The sequence below is a fragment of the Sciurus vulgaris genome (assembly GCF_902686455.1).
Source record: "Sciurus vulgaris genome assembly, chromosome: 8".
Lineage (NCBI taxonomy): Eukaryota > Metazoa > Chordata > Mammalia > Rodentia > Sciuridae > Sciurus > Sciurus vulgaris.
In genome coordinates this window covers 119,038,795-119,063,791 of record NC_136468.1, presented here as the reverse complement: position 1 = coordinate 119,063,791, position 24,997 = coordinate 119,038,795, and the positions used below count along the sequence as shown (strand labels likewise).

The window sequence follows — 24,997 nt, the reverse complement described above, 5'->3', positions numbered from 1 at the left end:
CATCAAGTGACGCCCCCTGTGGTTGATTGGGGTTGTCCTAGATCCATGGGACAGAGTTGGGGTTTCCTTTTTGGGGGCCTTATATTTGGCCCCCCCCATCCGCGGAGTGGACCTTGGAGGTAAAAGGGGTACCCCGAAGTTGTCTGTCTTTGTCTTGTGTTTTGTTAGTTGGTCTGGTTCTGTGAGCGCACGTTTGGTTTCGGTGGCAGCAGCTTCATCAGTATTCACGGTGGCACACTGCCAGGCACCTAGAGGAACATTAATCCTGGAAAAACCTTTGCTTGAGCGGAATTTGGGGTTGGGCGTGTGATTACCCTGGCAAGGAGGGGAGCCCACCCTAAGGAGGCAGAGGACAGCGGTGTGCGCAGGTGCAGCTGGGCGGGGTTTGCGGCGGAAGTGGCCTCTTTGAGCCTGGAACTTTACAGCAGCTACTCGGGAGGAGGCTGCGTCCTGAGTGGCTGTGGCAGTACCTGCGCCGTGGAGCCTTCTGATGGGGCAGGCGGCAGCACCCAGCGCGGTTGAGCGGAACCTGCCTTTCGCGATGCTGCGGGCAGAAGCTGGGTGAGTGGGCGCGAAGGCGGGGTCCAGCCTGCATGGCAGCAGGAGACCTGCCCAGGCCGGTGGACCTTGAGACTGGAGGGAGGTGTGTGAGGCCTGGGGGTTCAGGTGGGGCCTCTCTGGGATCCCCGAGACCCCCTCTCTGAAAGCCCAAGTTTTACTATTCAGCATAAAGGCAGGGAAGTCACTTTGCCTTTCTTGCGTGTTGGTTGAGCCTAAATGAAGTGGAATCAGACAACCTGCTCCCCCTACTCCGTCCCCTCCGGTGTAGCCGCGTGGGCTTAGGCGGGGCAACAAGGCGCTTGCTTCCTGTACCCCATCCCCTCTTTTCTCCTCAAGGGGCCAGTACTTAATAGTAATAATGGTAATGAGAGTTACTGAGCATTTCTTGTATACCATCTGTTATTGCTAAGCGCTTTGTATATATGAATTTATTTTTGCCTCACTGTAACTAGTGCGGAACAGTAGTGTTTCAACCAGGTTTTACAGAGAAATACAATGAAGCTCAAAAAGGTGACTTTTTTTTTTTTTTTTTTAAACCCAGGGTTACATGAGAAGCAGTGGGGCCAGTACTAGAACCTGGGTTTTGTGGGCCATAAAACGTTTGAAAGAATCTAAAATCACGCACGTACGTTTGTGCGTGCGTGCGTGTGTGTGTGTGTTGAGGCGGGGCGGCTTATGGAAGGAGCCCTGTAGTTTAAAGCTTGGCAAACTTCACTACGAATCTGCCTCTTGCTTTGCCAAAGTCCACTTTTCCCACTGTAACTGACCTTTCTTTCTACAGAGAGGCCACAGAGTATCTTTTTTATTGTCTTGACTCTACATCAACTAAGTAACCTTCATGTACTGACCACATACTGTGTACCTAGCACTCTGCTAAGTAGTTTATGAAAGTTATCCTCTTTAACCATTTAGAACAGGGTTTCTCACTTTATACTACTGAGATATATAGGTAGACACAGGCTTCCTTGAGCACTGTAGGAGATTTGACAGCACCCCCAGCTGAGAGCATCAAAATGTTTGCACCTATTTTCAATGTCCTCTGGTTGAAAATCGCCGTGGTTGAGACCAGTGTTGTAGAATTGCACTACTCAGAGGGTGGTCGGCTGCAGAAATGACCACAGAAATTGAGAGTGTTTCAAAACTTAATAGTGCAATGATGTTGCAATACCAAGCAGTTGGAGACCAGTTTTAGGTATTGCTGGAAAGCTTTGCAGGTGAAGGGAGCCGCTTCATAGTCATACATAGTAGAGCTATATAGTGGTCAGGGACGAAAATGATAAAAACTAGTCCTTTACTAGTTCGAGAAATATGACCCTATACAATCTCATGCAGTGGGTATTTTTATCTCTTTTTACAGACAAGGAAAAAGACACAGAGAGGTTGGGTAGCTTGTGTAAAGTTATATAGCTTATAAACGTACATGAAAGCCCAGGTGGTCTGACCCTAAACCCTGAACTCTTAACCACTGTGCCATGCTACCTGTCTTGACCATAGTAACAGTGCCTATTTATATTGTGCTTATGATATGCCCAGCACTTTGTTGAGCATTTTTTAAGGTAACCATGTTTAGGCCTCAAGTAATTCTTTTAAGTGGGTTTCATTTGTCCTGTGTTCAAAATGTAGAAAATGAAGCTCCATTGTGGAAACTGACTATAAAGATAGATGAAAGTCTTTTGAAATTCTGTCGGAGCCTACCAGCTAGAGAACAGATAATACCTGCAAAGAGCAGGGAGAGGTAGAAGGATAAAGAGCAGGTTGTTTTACTAAGCCCCAAATGAATAGCCAGCTATCCCAATGAATGTTGTATACCTAACAACATGATTTAAAGCTGCTTTTTATTTAAGTAGATTTCTATCTCCCAGTTCCAGTTCTCAGAATTTCTGTTTTGGAAGTTTTAATTTTTATAGTGCCCTCTGAAATGCAAGAAAATGGTTGAAATAGAATAAGACAATTTTAAATCCAATTGAAATAGAATAAGACAATTTTAAATCCAATTTAGAAATTTGGAATTCAAAACTTGAAAATTAGGGCAGATGTTTAGTTAATAAGGGCTGTTTTGAGGAATTATGCATCTGTAAGCCCATTTAGTGTCAGCATCAGTGACAGGGAAGCAAATCCTGCCACAATTTTTTAGGAACAGAATATATTGTGTTGCCTATGGGCTGGTAGAGAAGTTGGAATCAGAACTTTCCTACTTGGAATGGCCTTTGGTCTGACAATTGATAAATGCTAAATGACTTAGAAAAAAAATCTACTGGCAGTGATTTCGTTTTTCCTAACATCATAATGGAAATAATTGGCTAATTAATTGGCTGCTGAGTCTGCCTCTCAATTTTTTTTTTTTTTTTTTTGGGGGGTCTGGCTGTCCTTGTTAAAAGACCTGAAGCTCCAAGGTTCTGTGTAAATATGGTATGTGAGCAAGAAAAAAACATGGTGACCCTATAAGTGCCTGTAAGAACTACATTGAAAAGGACTTACTATTAATGCTTGAAATAATACTAAGAGGAAGGCTTAGCATATAGACATTCCCTGCTGTAGAACCATCTGGTTACAGCGGATTAAGAATCACATATGTTCTTCATTATACAAAATTAACTTAGAATGCCCTGATTGCAAAGCAGCATCCACCATGGGGAATTTAGACCCATCACTTCTCCTCTGCATGCTGTCCCCAGTGAAGTCAGGGTCACATCAGGTAGGTCTGTTACCATATGCACCCTTAGTGTGAAAGACTCTGAGGTTGAACTGAAAATATTACTAGTTTGCTCATCAGAAAAAGAACTCCATCCTCTTAAACACTGAACTGCTTTTTACAGACTTCAGTCTTTCCAGCTAATGGCCTAAAACTTATAGTAGCTTTTTAGATTGGGAATCTAAGAGACTTAGCAGAAACCCCTTGTCAGCCTGGGTATGGAGAGCTCAAACAAAGAAGTGCATTTCACTGTATGGGATGGTGTGTGTTAGTACAAATTTAACCTCAACTTTGAAAATGCTATTGGTTTACACTGCTGGTGAACTGAAATACTTTTGTACTTAATAAAGTGATTATTAGTATTTATTTTAAAGGTGCTAGTTTAAATTTTGTTGTAAAATTGGAATGCTTATCTTGTGCTTACTTAAGCTCAACACTGACTTTTTTTTTTTTTTTTTTTTTTTTTTTCTTTTTTAACAGTCTTCACTTAATGTGAAATAACCAACGAGGGATACTTCAACTATTTGGCCCAAGTATTTTGTTTGCAATCTCATAACATTGAGCCCTTAAAATGTTCATTGTTCTGTGCTTTTGAGCAGTCAGTCAGTTAAAACTAAAGTCATCCTCTGTGTGCTGTTTTATGCATAGTAATTATTTCTCAAGAGCTTACAATGTAGGTGTATGTGTGTTTAGATCTGATCTAAATTTTTAAAGAAGCACTGTGAAGTAGAATGTTAAATTTACATGTGAAATAACACTTATCATTAAGCAAGGTATTGAATGTATCAGAAAACAGTCATACATATTAGGTTCAAGATCTCTCTAACAGCCAGGCATGATGGCACATACCTGTAATCCCAGCAGCTTGAGAGACTGAGGCTGGAGGATCATGAGTTCAAAGCCAGCCTCAGCAATTTAGAGAGGCCCTCAAGCAACTTAGCAAGACCCTGCCCCTAAATAAAATATAAAAAAGGCTGCAGGTGTGGTTCAGTGGTTAAGCACCACTGGGTTCAATCCCCGGTACCAAAAAAAAATCTTGTTAACAATTGCCACCTTTTTAATTTTGACTTCCACTTTGATTCTGCAGATAATTGGAAGGAATTTTAATGTTCAAAGGTATATATTTATGCTAGGTATATGCTTGGAATTGATTTCAAACTAATGACTTTGTGTTCAGAAAATGTGATCTGAATATTACCAGTTTCTTGAAAAATGATTTAGTTTTCTGGCCTCTGATGTCAGTTTTGAAAAACCAATTTTAGTATTCCACATTTGAATATATATGAATATATATTTTAAATGTATCCATTGAAACAAACATTTGTATTCTTTTGCTTTTCTTTCATCTTAGTAGGTTTTGTATGTACTTCATCAGCTCAATTTGTCAATTATCAAAAGTAGTTTTTTTAAAGTATCAAAAAACGGGAGACTAATTGACAGAGAAGTCTAGAGCCTGAGTCTTCTCCTAGGAATTTCCCAAGGGGAACATGCCTGCTCTGGAGTCTAACCGTTAGTCCAGCAGCTCAGAAAGGTAAATAGGTCTGTATATGGGTCTGAGGTGGTGGCACAAGGAAATGAAGGAGGGGATTCACATTACTCAAACTCTAAGACTTGGGGATAAAACCAGAAAACCAAAAGCCTGAGTGAGTTTAGATGCTGGAAAGTGAGTACTGTCCTCAAAGCTTAGCAGCCCTATGAGGAAAGAAGAAAGCCATGGCCAAACAAATGGATAGCCAGGAGCCCAGGACACATGAGAATATGGGAAAAGCAGATCAGTCTCATTTAATAGAGTCACAGAAAGGAGAGGACAGAAGGAACTGAAGAGAGAGGAGGATGTCAAGCCTTGGATTGTCACAGGTGGGGTCTGAATGGACCATCACATAAGATGCAAAAAGGCAGCTGTTCGTAACCCAAGTCTGTCCTATCCTTAGCTCTACATTTTGCTAGAGATGTACCATCCCCTTAAATGGGGGATGGAATACAACATTTGAGTGAAAGAATTTGTATACAGAACCAACAACCATTTTCACCACATACTTAGCAAGTGTCACACAATGCATGGTCTTCCTTGGGAAAGAAGTTGGGATTAAAATCCCTTTACCACCTTCATCTAAGACTACTGACCCATAAATAATATTTCAGGAAAGATATGATAGCAATAAATTACCCTCAAATTACTGCTTCAGTACTAGAAAATTATAAAGCATACCCTGAAAAGTACATAATTATTAGTCACATGGACGAACATAACAGGAAAAAGAAAGTTTGTCTGATCTTATGTCTGTCTTATGAATGATACTGATGGGGGTTATGCTTTGATGGTGTCTTACATAATGAGTTTTGTAAAAGACCAAGTACATTAAATATAAAATGATCTATGTCAATACCATGAATGTGACAAACGATATGTAGAATAAGTTCTAAGGGTCAAACATGAGGGTAACATTTCTAAAGCCTTGCCATTTATCCTGACAAAGGCACATGGCTTCTGCTGGATTCTGAGAGTCTCTGTTTTATGACAGATTGCATTTTCTTATGGTCTTCATCTTGGAAATGTACATTTCTGCCATTGTCTTAAATGCATTAAGATTTACTAATTTCAAACAGACTGAGCCTCAAAGTTTGTGACTTGGGAGACTAAACCACAGAAGGCAACCATCTGGTGTCTGGGTTAATTATAATAAATTTCCAGTTCAACTTAAAAAAAAAAATCAACTTTTTGTTAATTTTGTTTTTGAGACAGGGTATCACTGTGTTGTTCAGACTGACTAGAAACTTCTGGACTGAAGGAATGCTCCTCCCTCAGCCTCTGGAGTAACTGAGACTATAGGTGCAAACCACTGTGCCAGCTTAAAATTATTCTTAAATGAAAAAAAAAAAAAATCACAGGAGCTGGGCACAGTGGTGCAGGCCTATAATCCCAGCAGCTTGGGAGGCTGAGGCAGGAGGATTTCAAGTTCAAAGCCAGCCTCAGATAAAAATGAGGGGCTAAGTAACTCAGTGAGACCCTGTCTCTAAATAAAATACAAAATAGGGCTGGAGATATGGCTTAGTGGCCACGTGCCCCTGAATTCAATCCCTGGTACCCCCCCCCCACACACACACACAAAGACAGGATCGCAGTGGTAAATCAAGATTTACTATTATGTAAGAGATTTTTGAGGAAAATGATTGTGATAATAAGATGTACTTTTTTCTTTGTACCTTAATACTTTAGGGAAAAAATTAATGCCTAGTCATAAAAAAATACAGAAGACTTCAAAATGAAAACCAAAAATTCCTCTCCCTACATCACTTGTTTTCCAAACTCCAGGGTTTACTTGTGTATTCTTTGAGAACTGTCAAGTATATATGTCTACATGGGTGGGTTTTTATGTATGTACATGCGCCTAGTCACACTGATGTGTTTTTTTTTTCCTTTTTTAATATAGTAAACATATAAAAAGGAGTTTATAAAATATCAGGAATGTCTTCCTTAAATGATTTAAAGTTTCACTTAAGTCAAAGTTTGACATTAAAACAATGAAGGTTATATTTTGATGCCTTTTTACATCTGTCTGTACCTTCTGTAAGTAGAACTGATGGTTGGAGATCTCTTCATTTTGATACACAAAATGAACCTAGAACTATAGCATTTCTTTATATCAGATTAAACCAGAGAAAAATTCAGACTCCTCCATATGTTTATTGTGTGTTAACTTGTACCTAATGTGCTCCAATTCAGGGAAGCACATTCTGTTACCCACAAAAATGAGTAGAACTTTACATGTGCTCCTGAGTTTTATTTGATGGTACCTATTTTGTCAGGAAAACCAGGTGGAAATTTTAGCTTGACAAAATCGCTCACTCTTGCAGAGTGAACACTAACTAGTTCAAGCCATGAGGTCAATGATGGGAATGACCTGCTCTGCCAGGGAGAGGGGAGGCTTCACACATCTACAGGGTGACCTATAGGATCCATTGAAGAAAAGACTTGCAGCCATCTCTACCACATGGGAAGAACAGAATACTACTCTGCAGCAGGATGACACCAGCCTCCTTATACCACACTCTTCCCTATTCTCTCTTAATTCAAAACTACTGAGGGACTGGAACCATAAGGAATTCATATCTCCCTGAAATCTGGCAATGGAGGAAATGGCCCACAACAGCCTTAATTGTTGCCAAGCCTGAAGAAATTGATAGCTCATTGAAATAACTTCACTTGATTGGTCAAGATTTGTTTGGGGTTAAAAAAAAGCCTTGTGTGTGTGTGTGTGGTAGTGGGGCTCAAACCCAGGGGCACTTCACCACTGAGCTACATTCCCAGCCCTTTTATTTTTTGAGAAAGTCTCACTTAGTTGCCCAGGTTGGCCTCAAACTTATGATCCTCATGCCTCAGCCTCCCAAGTAGCTGGGGTCACAGGTGTGTACCACCATGCCCAGCAGGAAAAATTCTGTACTCTTAAAAAAGGACTAATCAGAGAGGCAATCTACTGTTCACTTTCATCAGTTAAGGTAATTTAAAAATTATTTATAAAGAGAAGAAGCAATAACCAAAACTAATGACATAAAACAGCACAACTTCCGAGACAGTCTCTGAATTGAAAATAGCAACCGATTTGCTCTTTCTTTTGTGTACTAATCGTCAGCTCTTTTGGCCTTCCAGTCCTGTCTTTCGGGTCAAAGTCTCATTAAAATGCTCTTCAGGCTTGCTGGCCATGAGGTTGTTTGCAGTGGCACACTGATGAGTGATGAGGTGCTGCTAAGGAAGAACTCAGGAGAGTCACAAGTGGCCAAATGATAGAGGTGGAAGCACTGGTCTCTGAGGTGGATGTGTTGATCAACTGTGTTTTGTTTGTGTTTGAGGTGGATGTGTTGATTCTAGTCACTGATGTTTTTTTTAACACCATGAATTGCCTTTATTTCAGTATGCATCCATATTTCAGCATTTAGTGGTCCTGAACAGAAGGGAAAATACAGCAATGTGCCAGGAGGATAGGCCCACTGATTCCAGGATCTGCTGGGTGCTCTGGGCTCCTCTTCAGTCCTTGCTGCGCACCTGGGAAGCAGAGGCACCAAAACCAGGGTCTGCACTGGGCCCAGGTTCTCTGGTTCCAGTTTTTAGATTCCCCACTAGACCCAACCCACATGGATGGCATGGTCGACCCAATAAGAGGCCTAGTCATACCTTCTTTACTGTCTAAAAGCAAAGTCATTACAGGAAAAGGAAACAATCCAAAAGATCCCTTGCATGCCTACAAGTGTCTTGTGGTATTTCTCCAGGTCTAACCAGCAAGGACTATGAGTGCGGGAAGGACTGTGTAACTCTGATAACTGCCCTGTTCACCTTAAGAAAACGTGAGCCAAAGATGCATCAGTTGTGGGTGACAGCAAAGTGATGGGGCCCAGAATCCAATATTAATTACTTAGTGAGTGAATGAACGTATTCCCAAAACTAAAGGAGGGAGGTCAGAGACTTTCCATCTTTCCCTGATGGCTTCTGGCCAAAGCAAGGAGCATAGTTGAAAGTGTTGGGTGGTGACTATGTGACAAGGGAGTCGAGGAGGAGGGAAAAAGCAGAACTCTCAATAAAGTGGGGGAGAGCCCTGAAAATCCTCACCAGAGGCCAATTTCTGAGGGTTACAATCTATGCTTCAGCCAAGGATGAGAGTGGAGGAGAGGGAAGCAGGACAATGGCTTTGAAAGGGCATCATTTAAGACTTAAAAGAAACAGGGCTCAGGCAAAGCACTCCCCACAATCGGCAGTAGTCCCCAGGTTGTGACCTGAAACCTTTACTCTAGCAAGCCTCCCACTGGAGGACTGTCCTGGGGAGGGTGGAGGCAGGGGAGGTAGGGAGAATGCGAAGCCCCCAGACCAAGTAATCAGCAGCAAGGTGACTGTGGCTTCACAAATGAGTTACATGTGCTCCACCTGTCATGACGGGAATCAATTTAAATAGACTTTCCTGATCCCAGAAGTTCAACTACATGAACAGTGGTTATACTTGACAAAATAATTCGTTATGGCACAACTTATGTATTTCAAATGGACAAAAAATTAGTATCATTTACAGTATCTTAAGATAAATTGCCTCTGAATGTGAGTTTCCTTTCCAGTACTTTGAGATCTACAAGATGTATCTCGAAAAGTTAATGTGGTAGAAAATGAAGACTGCGTACATCAAATAGGAGGGAGGGCCTGTGGGTTTTTCTTTTTGATTAATTGCTGTAACCACTATCCTTCTGGCAGCTGAGAGAATTTCATTGTTAGCACAAAAGGACCAAGCCAGCTGCAAACTTCACAGATCATCTCAGCCTTTGTATTCAGGAACAAAGTTTCATGCAGGAACGGGGTAGGCAAGAAGTGGGTGACACCATTGAATTCACTTTCCAGTGAATTCACTTTCCAGTGGAAAATGAGCTGCCGGACAAAGGAGGGGACTGGGCTTATATAGGTTATACTGAGAGATGACTTAATTAGTGAGCACTCAGGAATTTGGAGTCTGTTTTACTGGGCTAAATGGGAGGGAGTCTGGGGTCAGTGATCAGTCTCTGGGATTTATCTTACCAGATCCAGTGGAGAGCCTGGGGTCAGTGCTTGGTATCTGGAAAGGAATTGTTTAGGGAAAGATCATCGCTTTGGCCTCTTCCCAGAGACTGCCTTTGTAGGTTTGAGGGATACCTCATCCCCAGGGTTTGTTTTATCACTGGGAAAGAATGTATTGGGAAGGATCAATGCTCTCAAATGTATGGTTTTCTTTCACACTCCCTTTTTCCCAGGTCTTTGTCATTTTCCATATCTAATATTCATATTTTCTCTAGACATCATTAAACACCACAGCTCTTGTAGAATAAATTTGATGCCATATGAATTCTGCCATTTTGCTAACAGTAATGTGGCTCTTGGGCCTACCACTCCATTAGAACTATTAATTCCATTCATATTAATTTTTATTACAAATCTTACAAAGGTGGGTGCATCTGGGTACTTAGGTCCACATTCTCTCTTAAGTCTGTATATTCAGTTTTCATAAATTGTTCTTGGAGGCCCAGTTATCATCCTGTTTATCTTATAAGTGCTATGTCTGCATTATCTTGTAGACCCCAGCTAACTGTGCCATCTCCTACTCCTTCCTGGCCTTCTTCGAGTTCTTCCAATAGTCAGAAATTGTGAGGGACTTTTACTCCCAAGCTCAGGGTGGCTGCTATCTTGTTGTCCCAGTCACTGAATTTAAAATCAAGTTACTGCATGGAATAAGCAAGTCTAAAAAGACATTACTTAAGTATATAGCAAGTCTAATGGGTTTCTGTTGAGGCAGGCCCACAATGGCTATAGTTAGGCTCTCTTGCTGGGGCTTCTGAGAGGATATGTTATGTTTTTAGTGTGTAACTGTAAGCACAAAATGACAGATGCAGACTTCAACAGATTCAGAGAAGCTGTTTTATTCATTCACAGACTCGGACACCATAGAGGCTCATTTTCTGGATACGAAAATGGCCCTCAGTTATAGAGGGGATTTAGTGTTATAGGGTACAATGAGGGTGGTTTATTCATTGGAAACTGTGGACACGTGTTTGGACAGTCGGGGGCTAGTTGTACAGTGAAAACTTTAACTAGGGAAGGCAGTTGTAAAAAGGTTGAAACTCATTGTTATCTGGAGAGATGGGAGCCCAGATCCCAAGGAATGAGTACTCAAATCTTGCCCATTGCTTTTTTCTTTCTCTGGGATTCATCGTTTCCCAGAACTTCGGTATTTACTGTGCTTCCATTTAGGACTATTTGCAATGGAGTAAGGTCAAAATCCAGATTCTGGCATTTAATATCCATCCCTTTCCTTCAGGTACTACTTTTTTGGGAAAGGATTTACTGGGAGAGGTTACTGCTGGACTAATTTCCCCTCCCTCCTACTGAGCCTGCACTGTCTTTGTTTTTCTCTGGGGACTATCTTGTAGGAATATTATTTTCATAACCCTTCAATAACCAGGGCCATGAATTGACTGTGTTATGGTCCAGTGTGTAGTCAGGTCAGAAACACTGATTCAGCACATGTACTCAGGTGTACTCAGGGTCATAAACAGTTCCTGTGAGCATATGCTCACTTATGTGTGCCTCTTCATTGGGCCTGGATATAAAAAGGCCTATGGAAGTGGCTAGGAGGATGGGGGGCACTGACGAGGGGTTTTTGCGGCCTCCTAATAAAGGATGACCAGTATTTCCACCATGCCTCATATCTTTCACCTCCCGTCCCTGAACCTTGTTTCCCGGGCCTGAGCCTCATCCTCTGACAGTTTCCCTATTTAAAAATGTTTCTCTGTTCTCCTTTGCAGTTTTATTTCCAGATTACAGAAAAGGAAGAGGGAAAAATATTTGAAAGTATGTGAGATGTGAAAGACTTGGAGTTTAAGTTCCAACTCTATCATTGTCTAACTTTGAGAAACTTTGGAAATTTTATTTTTTTGAACTTCAGTGATATCCACTGTACCAATTGCATATAGTTATTATGGATATTAAGTAAGAAAATGTTAAGGTGCTCTGTTACAGCATATGAAGTCCTGAATCCTTTTTAAGTGCCATGTTTATAGAGAGGGCCCTAGTTTGTAGAGAATGAAAGAGAAAGAATACCTGTTTTCTATCACCTTACCCCTGCAAAAAAACCTTTATTTTCAAAGACTCCCTCATGTAATTATCTGCTATGGTTTGGATGTGAGGTATCCCCCAAAAGTTCATGTATGAAACAATGCAAGAAGGTTCAGAGAAGAAATGATTTTAACAGTCTTAATGTAATCATTGAGTTAATCCCTAGTGGGATTAATTGAGTGGTAAGTGGAGGCAGGTGGGGAGTGACTAGAGGAAGTGGTTAATTGGAAGCATGGCTAGGTGGTATATATTTTGTATCTGGAGAGTGGAGTCTCTCTCTCTCTGCTTTCTGATCACCATGATGTGATCCGCTTCGCTCCACCACCCTCTTGGGCCATGATGTTCAGCCTCACCTCAAGCCCTAAGAAATGGAGCCAGCCTTCTATGGACTAAGACCTCTGAAAACCGTAAGCCTTCAAATAAACTCTTCCTTTCTAGTTGTATTGGTCAGGTCATTTAGTCACATCATCAAAAAAACTGACTAACAGCATTTTCCAAAAGAATACTTCAAACTCCAAATTAGGAGTCTCTATCCTTTTTCAAATAGAGTTGCCTAACCAGGATTCAGTAAGTACCATCACAATCCCACATTAAACTGGTAAAGTTTTATTAAACTGCTGAAAGCATGTGCCTTCCATTTACCCCATGAGTACCAAACTGGTTTTTCACAGTTCCCAGCAGATTCCAGTGGGTTCCTATTTGCTATAAAGGTGGTAGTGGGGGATTTTTTTTTTTTTTTAATTTGTTCTAATTAGTTATGCATAACAGTAGGATGGTGTGGGATTTAATGTCTGATATTGTATCTTGTAGATGTAGAAAACATTTTTCCTCATTTTAAATTTCTGATCCACTTTATCTGTATTGGGAAATTCATTTATAGTCAATATGATAAAATCAGCCATAAAAATTAATTTACCATTTACAGTATACTTTTTATTATCTCTGAACTAGGGGAACAGTCATAAGAAGTCAGGCAGAATAGTGGGAAAAGTCTAGATTAGGAGTGAGCCAGATCTGGATTCTAATCCCACCTTGATCACATAATACTATGTGTTACAGTTTGCTCTGTCAGACTGGAAATGATGATAGCCATCATAGTTGTGCTGGTGGATAACAGTAAGTGCATGCTTACCACATACTACAGGAACCATACTAAAGGTTTGCATTTGGTAACTCATCTCAACAATTCTAAAAAAGGTCATCACCTGTATTTCACTACAGAGGAAACTGAGGCACAGAGGGTAGGTAATTTTACAATGCCACTGGGCTAACAGAACCAGGGTAAGGTGACTACATTTGGGCAATGTTTTGACTCAGTCCAAATTCTATCCAAATCTTTCATCACAGTAGTTTAAATCACTCATTCCAATGATAACACTTTCCAATATCCTTATATGCATTTTTAGTTGTATCCAACAGTTATTCATCATAACACATAATCAGACTCTCCATGAATGACTTTAATTACAGCAGAAGCCAACTATGGGGAAACACTCTAAGAATGAGTGAGTCCGTGTAAAGGAAATTTTTATAAAAAGAAGTTAGGTAACATATCCTCTTGTTCAAGGTAATTAGATTTTTGGATGTGCTTACTAAAAGCCAGTTGGTGAATAGTTAAAAACAGAAAAGTCAGAGCCATTGCGCGTCCTGCTTGTTTTCTGGCTTATCTCTGTGCTGGCCTTTTCTCAAGGGGCATCACAGAGCACTCCTTAGAGTCCTCTCCTGGGTGATGGCTATACTATTCCTCACTAGATAAATCTCAGGGTTGTGTGATCTCGATTAACAACAGATAAGGGTTTTGAATCTGTTAAGTTCTTTTTATGGCACTAAACCTTTTGTTCAGAGAATGTGTGGCTCAGTGGTAGAGCACTTATCTGCATATCTTACACATGCAGTGCCCCACGTGCATTTGAGCCCCAGCACCAGAGAAAAAAAAAGGTGAAGACAAAGTTCTGATATTTGCTTAGGCTTCTCTACATGCAAAGCACTTGCCCTAACATACTCTATGGTGAAAAAATAAAAAAATCGTAAAGGCCTTATTTCTGTGACTATTCCCAAGTCGTATTCCCAACTCCCACAAACGTAGCAGATCTACCTCCATTTGCTTGGCCCCCTTCATTTGTAGAAAAGTTCCCATGCCTCTTGTCTGCCTGGGTCACTGTCTCAGTGCTCCTACTGATTCCAGCTCAGAATGGCTTCTCTCAATTCATCTGCCAAAGTCTTACTTGGAATCACAATATGTAAAAGTGAGAAAGTATTAGTGTCCTCTCTGCTCTCATAGATCAGGCACTGATATATAACATCAAGGAGGCCTGGAGTTCTTGGGACGACTGTCAACCAGTGCCTTGGCTTGGTGTCCATCATTTTTGTGAATACCAAATCCTATCACCTTTCTCTCTGATTCCTCATGCTGGCTTGACAAAGGCTAAAGCACTTGACATCTGTGGCCTCCTGTCCTACAACTTGCCCTCTTTTAGTTTGCATGGCAGATACCCACGTCTTACTCTCCTCTGGGTCTTTCTACCTACAGGGCCTCTCTATCTGCCTTTCCCTTGCAAATGTCTGTTTTTCCTCTGAAGCCCAGCTCTAATATACCTCTTTTGTAAGTTCTGTGGATCCTTCCTGTACTGCCCCTAATAGCAAGTAGCTGTTTTTTTCTTCAGCTTCCAGAGCTTTTTATATTGTCTGTCTTATGCTGAGACTGATGAGAATCATACCACTTAACTACTAAAGCTCAACAGAATCTTCAATTTTGGCTTCTGTTTAGTTGCAAATATTAACTGGAGACCAGCTTGAAAACACAAATGTTGATTTTAGCCTTGTAGTACATCCGTTATCTTTATTAAGGCTATTTTGCCATCATTATGGTAGATGCTGCTGTCAACTGTAACTACTCACCAAATGAGGAACCAGGAATGAGCAAGGATTAGTTGTTTGGCCAGCTCTGTAAGAATGATGTGCTCACATTGTTGGGGTTATATCTTACTTGTTTCTGCAGTGCAGGATTCAAACCCAGGGCTTTGTGCAAGCTGGGAAAGCAGTCTTCTGCCATTGAACTACACTCCCAGTTATTATAACTTAACCATTCAGATTCATTTCTCAGTTTAAAAATAGCTACTATTTAATTATATACTGTATTTCATGGTTTTGAGTTTAGTTCAGGAAGTAAGGTAAAAAGTAACTACAGAATAAACAAAATTGTATTGAACTAAAGTTTTGCAGTTTCTCAAATTTTAAAGTTTCCTGAATTATTACTTTATTTTTCATTCTAAATTGGTTCTCTGGCGCTAGTTAATTACACAGGATGGAACCACATGTGGGAGACCTTCTGAATCTAAGAACTGGGGGACCTTGAGGCCTGCTTTTCACATTTCACTGTGAGCCCTGCTTGCTCACATCATGTGATGGTGGGAACAAAGGGGCAGAGATGGACAGCTGTCCCCAGGAGCCATTGCTCTCTTCCTGTCAGCAAAGCCTCTTCAGAAGTGGGCAACATGTTCCCACTAGAGTAAGGTCAGAGACCTTAGTAAGTGTAATAAAAGTCTTCAGTAAGACCTTAATACTCCTCAAAGTACTTTTTGACTGATGATGAAAATCACTCACCAAGTAAATTAATATCAGATATATATAAGAATTACAAAGGTGGGATGTATGGGATATGGGAGGATATAACTGGGATCTGTCTTGGAGATCACATTGTGCAATGGAGAAAACAGTTCTAGAGGCAACCCCTGCCTGGGGTTGAATATGGTGTCCATGACAACTCTGCAACTGTTAGTTTTAGTCATTTGAAATCATGATACCCTCAAAAATAGCAATTTCCATGTGGCTCATTAATAGAAACTCTCCTTCTGACATTATCACTCAGCTCTTGTACAGTTAGTACCTGAGAAGAGAGGAGCAACCTGCACTTGGTACTTTCCTTGATACCCTGGGGACAGGCTAACCTCCAGGTCTGACAGCAAGTGACATTCTTATGTTCTTATAAACTTACTATGCCAGTAGGATTGTCCCATGGTCCATTGATTATCCAGTAAGATTACCCCCCTTAACGTTTTTATTTTTGCTTATGGTAAGAGATTTGATTGAAAAGTGGGGAGGGATATTCATAATTCCAAACCTCACTTACAGGTTGATGACAGATAAAAGAGAATATGAGAGATGCCAGAAGAATAGAAAAGTCTGGGCAGCGTCTATTCACTCATTCATTCAACATACCCATTGCAAATCTGAGCTCCAGTTTTCTTGTGTGCCTGACATGACTTTAAGATTATTCTCAGAAGAACTGGAAGTTAATGATTTCTGTCATCTTTTCTTGAATACTAACCTTTCCTTTCTTGCTTGGGTTATTTTTTTATTTATTAAATGCTGGTTATTCGATGAATGAGAAGAACCTCCCTTGGGCCCAGCATTATGGCAATTAGGGTGAGAAGTACCATGGTACAAGTAGATTTAATCCCTACTATCAGGAGGAGAATCTGATCTAGTTAGGATTTAGAATGAGCACATTAAACAACTTAAGGGGAAAAAAAGAGTACAACAACTAAAAATACAGTAAATATTTTGTAGTAATTGCAAAAGAAGTTAGAATTGGGAAGATCAGCAAAGCCTAAAACACTACTCACAGAAGTGCAGATCCATGCCTGGGATTGTAACTGTGTCTTCAGGTTTAAATTAATGACACTGTTTGTTTCTTTACAGTTTTCACATAACCAAAACAGTTTCATTCCACAATAAACAGGCAGGAAAGAAATCAGGTGCCACTAACCCACAGAACCTTCACAGAGTGGCACACATGGATAATTCTTACAATCCTGAGGTATACTCATCTCCCCACAGGGTTACAAATAAGATTTAAGAAATTCATATTAAAGCTTTACAATTTTTGATTGAGTATGGTGGCACATGCCTATAATCCTAGCTACTCAAGAAGCTGAGGCAGGCAGATTGCAAGTTCGAGGCCAGCCTTAACAATTTAGCGAGACTGTCTCAAAATTTCAAAAAGGATTCAATGGTAGAGCATTTGTCTACCATGTGAAGGCCCTGAGTTCAAGCCCCAGTATAAGAGGGAAAAAAAAAATAAAACTTTACAAATTTTTATAGTAGATATATAAGAGATAGTAGGGCTTGGTACATAGCTCAGTGGTAGCCTAGCATACACAGGACTTGGGTTCAATTCACTGAACTGAGGGGGTGAAGGAAGGAAGGGAGGGAGGGAGGAAGGGGAAGGGAAGGGAAGGAAAGGAAGAAAGAAAGAGACTATGGCTCTAGCAGCCTTTCCTCTACCATTATACTTACTTCATTGAGGCAAACTGGACATCTATGGAGTTCTCAGCTCTAGACAGGTGATGGCACCATGGTGGAGGGGGAAACATGCAGGGTCCCAGTCAGGTGGAACTGAATTCATACTAGAAAAAACTGTAGATTGATGTGAAAGTCTGGGCTTGGGTTTCGGCTCTCTCACCGGCTCATTATATGACTTTGGGCAAGTTCCTTGTTCTATATAGCATTGAATATCCTTTACTGTGAAGTAGAGTTCATGCCCCCATTGGATGGGATGGTGAGAATAGGTGAGACGTGAGGTGGGATGTAAGGGACCTTGCAGGGACTGACACGATTAGCTCCTGCCTTCCCATCAGTTATGGAAAGGGTCAAGATGTGGTCTCTACCCTAGGGAGCAGCCAAATACCTACTGTACATTGGGAGATGAACTATGGCAAAAGGAGAAAATGATTGAATATCCATTTATTTATAGTCTGCCTCTGAGAAAGTAACAAATAGTCATGATAAATGTGTTTTTTTGAAATCTTTTATCATTTTTAGAAAGAACTAGCTAACCCTTGGCAACAAAATTATGTGAAGTTGCTTAATACTTGGGAGACCTGGGTTCTCTCTGAACCACCTGTGGAAGGTTAAAACAAACTGATGAATGGGTTATTATCCCATTTTATCAGGGTAGATGATGACCACTTACGCCTTGCAGATTTTGGTGAAGACCCTCTGCAAGCATCTGTGTGAAATGTGTTTGGGTGACAGTTTGTACTATTTGTGTATTTCAGCCCTTGGAACTCCACAAGAACCTGAGAACGCCCTTCCCATCCAAGGAGATTACGATGCCTATGATGCTCAAGTAAGTTTTCAGTCTTCCTGGTCCATCATCCCAGAATCAGCACCTTGCTACCACCTGCTTGTTCTCACCTGATTCACTTGTGGGTGCATATAAGAATTGTTTAGAAAAACCTGAGGTCCCAATACAGATCTTTATGAGAGCAACTCTGAAAATGTTTTAAATTAAATTAGCCAAATGGAAGCTGTGCCATGTAGAACATTAGGATCTGTTTTCATGTTTTTTGGTCCAGCTATTTTGTATGCCACAAAGTAGTATCTTAAAATAGGGAGAAGGTTCTGAGGCTTTTTCTGGCAGTTTACAAATTCCATAATCGTTCTCTAACTGGGATGGCACTGATATAGATCCTTCAACACAGAGTTTCTTGTAGGTTTATTATTGCAAAAGCTTACAAACTTTTTGTTATTTAATTTCTGCTTGTTAAATTTGTTCTGGATGTTTTGGTCATGCAATAATTTCTAATTGTTATGGAGTTACATATACCAAACTGTTCATTCTACTCCACATTATAGATAATTTTTTTCAAATACTTGATAATCTTGAATTTTATGCTTAGTTCTTTATATTTTTAATATGAATGTATACAATAGAAATTTAGCTTTTTTTGGGGGGGGGGGTTGATGTTTTGATTCCTTAGTTCACCAAATAACATTGAGTCCATTTTCCAGGTTTCTTTCCTTCTGTTTTTGTTTTTGTATCTTGATTTTCATTTATTTGCTTATTTTTTTAACTTTGGTAGCTCTGGGGAATCAAACCCGGGGCTTCATGCATGTTAAGCAAGTGTTTCACCACTGAGCTATGTCCCCAATCCTTTTTTATTATTTTTTAAGACCGGGTCTTGCCAAGTTGCTTAGGGAAGGCAACTTACAGGTCTGAGTCTTCCTTTTTTTATTTTTTTTTTTGAAATGGGGATTTTTTCCTCAGGCCCATCTCAAACTCCTAGACTCGAGTTACCGTCCTGCCTCAGCCTCCGCAGTAGTGGGGTCTTCAGGTATGCACCACCAAGTCCAGTTACACAGACTGTGTCTTAATTGGTTTTCTGTCACCTGTACTTGGCTACACATATACTGGTGCTCACATATTTACTTTTGAAACAGCAAATATGTTGTAGGCACTTGGAATCTATTTTCAGGCTTTGATTAAGATCTGAAATAATAGAAAATCCTTGTTGGAAGAAACAGTTCTGACGCCAGAAGGGCAGCTCTGTTGGTAGGGTAACACTTTGATTCTAAGGGTTCACCTCCTCGTCGTACTTCCCTTTCGCTCTTTCCTCTGAGTACTTCTTGAGATTTTCTACCTTAGGGATGTTTTAATAAAATACAAAGTTTTAATAATATATAAATATAAAGTTTTAATAAAATATAAAGTATTAATAATAATAATAAAGTTTTAATAAAATATGTTTAATAAGATGTTTAATAAAAGTACATTATTTTTAATATTTTAAGGAAATGTTCAAACCTGCTCAGAGAGAGCAGTACCCTGAATAACTGTTTAACATGTTGCCGATCTTGTTTCCTCAAATTCCCCACATTCTAAATTTTTACTGCAGTATTTTAAAACAAATTCCACGCATCCTATTTTTCTCGCACTTGAACATACTTCATTGTATGTTTCTAACAAATGAGAATTTTTAGACAAATAACATGACCTCAGTACTATTATCACTACTAACAATACTAATTCTTTAATGTTCTTAAATGTCCACATTCAGATTTCCCAGTTGTCTTAAAACTGTGTTTTTGTAGTTTGTTTGTTTGAATTGGGATGTAAACAAGGTCCACATTATGCCAGAATTACATTTGGGTACAGTGTCTTTTTTATGAAAGAATATTTTGTTTCCTTCATTTAGCTGATTGTTTTTTAAATAATGTTTAACTTTTTCTCTATTCCCTGAATTTCTGTAAAGTGTTAGTTATCTGTACAGTGTTGGTTAGATTTAGGTTCCATTTGGGGTACAAGAAAGCTTCTGAGATGGCACTAGATACTTTTTCTTGCATCACATGGCACCTTGTCTTATTACTACTCCCATGTCTAGTGATCTGAGAATGATCATTGGGGTCAGAATGGAGTAATCACTTCTTTTTTCTTTATAATTTTTTTTTATTGTAAACAAATGGAGTAAAACTTGTTTCTCTATTTGTACATGAAGTAGAGGCATACCGTTTGTGCAATCATACATTTACATAGGGTAATGGTGTTTGATTCATTCTGTTATTTTTTTCCTTCCCTCCCACCCCTCTTTTCCATCTGTATAGTCCCTCCTTCCTCCATTCTTACCTCCCTCCCACCCCCCATTATGTATCATCATCTGCTTATCAGCGAGATCTTTCGTCCTTTGGTTTTTTGAGATTGGCTTATCTCACTTAGCACGATATTCTCCAGTTTCATCCATTTGCCAGCAAATGCCATAATTTTATCATTCTTTATGGCTGAGTAATATTCCATTATACATATATATATATATATATATACCACAGTTTCTTTATCCATTCATCAATTGAAGGACATCTAGTTGGTTCCGCAATCTGGCTATTATGAGTTGAGCAGCTATGAACATTGATGTGGCTGTATCTCTGTAGTATGCTGATTTTAAGTCCTTTGGGTATAGGCCAAGGAATGGGATAACTGGGTCAAATGGTGGTTCCATTCCAAGCTTTCTGAGGAATCTCCACACTGCTTTCCAGAGTGGCTGCACTAATTTGCAACCCCACCAGCAATGTATGAGTGTACCTTTTTCCCCCACATTCTCTCCAACACCTACTGTTGCTTGTATTCTTGATAATCGCCATTCTAATTGGGGTGAGATGGAATCTTAGGGTAGTTTTGATTTGCATTTCTCTTATTACTAGAGATGTTGAACATTTTTTCATATATCTGTTGATTGATTGTAGATCTTCATCTGTGAAGATCATTAGCCCATTTGTTGATTGGTTTATTTGTATTCTTTGTGTAGAGTTTTTTGAGTTCTTTATATATTCTGGAAATTAGTGCTCTATCTGAAGTATGAGTGGCAAAGACTTTCTCCCACTCTGTAGGCTCTCTCTTCACATTGCTGATAGTTTCCTTTGCTGAAAGCTTTTTAGTTTGAATGTATCCCAGTTATTGATTCTGCTTTATTTCTTGTGCTATGGGAGTCCTGTTAAAGAAGTCTGATCCTAAGCCAACAAGTTGAAGATTTTGGACCTACTTTTTCTTTTATAAGATGCAGAGTCTCTGGTCTGATTCCAAGGTCCTTGATCCATTTTGTGTTGAGTTTTGTGCAGGGTGAGAGATAGGGGTTTAGTTTCATTCTGCTGCATATGGATTTCCAGTTTTCACAGCACCATTTGTTTAAGAGGCTATCTTTTCTCGATTGCATGTTTTTGGCACCTTTGTCTAGTGAGAAAACTGTATTTATTTGGGTTTGTGTCTGTGTCCTCTATTCTGTACCATTGATCTACCTGTCTATTTTGGTGCCAATACCATGCCGTTTTTTGTTACTATTTCTTTGTAGTATAGTTGAAGTTCTGGTATGCGATACCCCCTGCTTCACTCTTCATGCTAAGGATTGCTTTAGCTATTCTGGGTTTCTTATTCTTCCAGATGAATTTCATGATTGCTTGCTCTATTTCTGTGAGGTACGTCATTGGGATTTTAATTGGAATTGCATTGAATCTGTATAGTACTTTTGGTAGTATGGCCATTTTGACAATATTAATTCTGCCTGTCCAAGAACATGGGAGATACGAATAGGAAAGAACTCAAACTATCCCTATTTGCTGGACATGATTATATATTTAGAGGAACTAGGAAATTCCACCAGAAAACTTTTAGAACTCATAAGTGAATTCAGTAAAGTAGCAGGTTGCAAGATCAATGCTCATAAATCCAGTGCATTTTTATACATAAGTGATGCATATTCAGAGAAATTAGGAAAACTACCCCATTCACAATAGCCTTGAAAAAAAAAAATACTTGGGAATCAATCTAACAAAAGAGGTGAAAGACCTCTACAATGAGAACTACAGAACACTTAAGAAAGAAATTAAAGAAAACCTTAGAAGATGGAAAGAGTAATCATTTCTTAACAGTTGTGATCCAAGAACTTTGGGTGTTTGAGAACTGGCAGCCACTTCTCCCCATTCTTATGCTGTATCTCAAGCTACTCAAGGCAAATACTTTATGACCCTGCATGCAGCATGCTGAAAAATGTTTCCTGGCTGCCAGACCCTCTAAGGTTACTTCAGAATTTAAAAAGTAATGTTTCTATTGCTTTGTTAAACCAAGGAAGCATTTTTGTAGGAACCTAGAGTTTGAACTTCCTGGGCTATTTGGGTTAGAGCTCCCTAGACTACACCTTGAGCTAGTTTCTCTAGTAGCAACCTGAAGTATGAAGCATTAATTGCAGATTCAGATGGTAGCAGCACCAGCATCTGCCCAGGGTAATGTGGTGGCCTGGGGTAGTCTTGGTAGACCAGATCATTTCCTGAATGTGTCTCTAAGAATTTTACAGTCTAGTCTGGAGAAAAAAGGAAGTGAAGAGTGACCTTTCAAAGAATCATTATTGGGGGATGGTTGTGAAAGAGCCTCAGATGACATCATCATAGAGTCCTCTCAGCTAAGCATTTGCTACTCCCTGGATCTTTTTCTGCCTTCTACTTCTTCTGCTCCTGAGTTGTAGACCTGCCTAACTCCTCTTCTTGAATGACTCCCAGATGCCTTATCCTTAATGTGTTACCAACAGAAATCACATCTAGGCATCCTCCAACCCACCCTTCCTTCTCTGTTCCCTTTTTCTTCTGACATTGTCTCATCTCCATTTTAACTTGCTTTGATCAGACCCCATATGGTTTCTACAGAGGGACAAGGATCGCAGCCTCCCTCTAGTCCACTATGTTGGATCTCCAGAAAAAGCCACTTGCATTATTTTAAGCTAAACAATCTGATATTTGGACGTGGCAACCCTAGGAAACTAGCAAAAGCACTATCAATCACATAGATTTAATTAGCATTGTACAAATACTTCATTCAACAATGAGATGATGCAATTTCTTCTCAAGTTCATGAGCATTTCACCAAAATAGACTATAATTGGGGCCCTAAAACATACTTTGACATATTTAAAAGAATAAAAATCATACAAAATATGCTCTCACAAAGATGTGGAATTAAACTAGAATTCAACAAAGAAACGAAAACCTGGAAACACCCAAATAATTGAAGATTTAAAAACACACTCTTCAAACACATGGATCAAAAAGAAGCCTCCAGAGATATTTGTACAAATTTATAGCAAAGAGATTAATATACACCTTTTGAGATCTGTGGAATACAACAAAAGCAATGCTCAGAGGGAAATATGTAGCACTATATCTAGCAATACAGTAAATTAAAAGAACTAAATTTAGCAATCTAAGCTTCCACCTTAGGAAATTAAATAAAAAGGATCCGTGTATTACAAAGGATACAGAAGAAAGGAGAAAGGGGAATTGTTACAGAAACCAAGGTAGTGAAATTGGAAAATCCACAGAAAATCGCAACAAACCCAAAATCTCATTCTCTGAAATGATCAACAATATTGGTAACCCTGGGGCCAGGTTGCCAGAAAGAAAAGGAGTATACATAAAGGACCAATGCAATACATGAAAAAGAAATTGTCATTCCTGATTCCATGGACGTTAAATGAGAATAAAGGAATCCTTTCAGCAACTTTCTGCCCATAAAATCTGATAGACTGGGAGAAATCAACTAATTCTTCCAACAGCAGAAACCACCAAAGCTTAGTCAAGGAGAAAGACGGTATGAAGAGGGCTTTATCTATTACAGAAATTGAATCAATAAATAACTGCCAAAATATAGAACCTGGTCAAAATGATTTCACTGGTGATTCCTACTGAATTCTTAGAAATTAAAAACCAACCACACCATAAAGGCAGTTGATCTACTCTTACATGCTTAATCAATAAAATTAAAATATATATCCACAGAAAAACCTACACAGGAATTTTTCAGGCAACTTTATTCGTAGTTACTCAGACTGAAACCACCAAGACCTCATTCCATGGGGCACTGTAACAACAAACTTTACACATATATCCAGTGGAGTATTATTCAGTGATAAAAATCATTGAGTTATCAGCCTCAGAAAAGTACAAAAGAAATCTTAAATGGATATGAGTGAAGTAATTTGGTTCAAAAAAGTTGCATATTCTATGATTCCAACCAGGTGAAATTCTTGGACATAAAAATTATAGACATAGTAAAAATTTCCTTAGCTTATGGATATCCTGGAAAGGGAGAGAAGGATTAGTAGATGAAGCCAAGGAAATGTTAAGGACAATGAAAACTATTTGTAACAGTGATAAGTGACATTAGGCATTGGTCAAACACCATAGAACAGTGCAACACTGAGTGAACCTTAATGCAAACTCTGGACTATGACTAAAAATAATGTATTGATAATATTGGTTCAGCCTTTGTAACAAATATACCACACTGAGGTAAGATGTTATTTAAAAATGAATGTGGGTGTGGGAAGCACATTTGAGAACTTCCTGTTCGATCTGTTCAATTTTTCAGGAATTTGAAATTGTTCGAAATGTCTATTAATTTATTTTCACTCTGGCAGTACTGTCTCACAAAGAGATCTAATTCATTCATCTAATATTCAACAATATACTACACATGAAGCATTCCCTTGAGATGTTTCCTATTAAGAGTGCACAAAACTAAGTGGTAAATAGATCTTCACTTCCGGAACTATAGCACTGTTGACAGATTCAATGAACATAACTTTGTACACACCAAACAAAAGAAGAATTGAAACTCTGAATAATTATTGAAGAATGAATGCAATGACAGAATTTCCTCAGTACCTTTGAGTGAAAGCCGCTGTTGGGTGGCCAGAGGCAGATTCCTCTGGACTAAGGCTTTCAGAAGTCATTAGGATGTCTCGATCTCTGAAGAACCTTATCTGAGAGATAAGAACCTGGGAAATGTGTTACAGAAGAGGAAG

The 24,997-nt window shown here is 39.4% G+C and overlaps 1 long non-coding RNA gene across 1 annotated transcript; it reads left to right on the top strand.

Annotated features, from left to right (window-relative positions):
• Positions 1–413: 413 nt before the first annotated feature.
• LOC306667928 lies at positions 414–19,301 on the top strand. Its single transcript, XR_013765679.1, has 3 exons — positions 414–1,071; positions 17,933–18,003; positions 18,925–19,301. It is a non-coding gene; the product is annotated as an uncharacterized lncRNA (long non-coding RNA).
• The last annotated feature ends 5,696 nt before the right edge of the window (positions 19,302–24,997 follow it).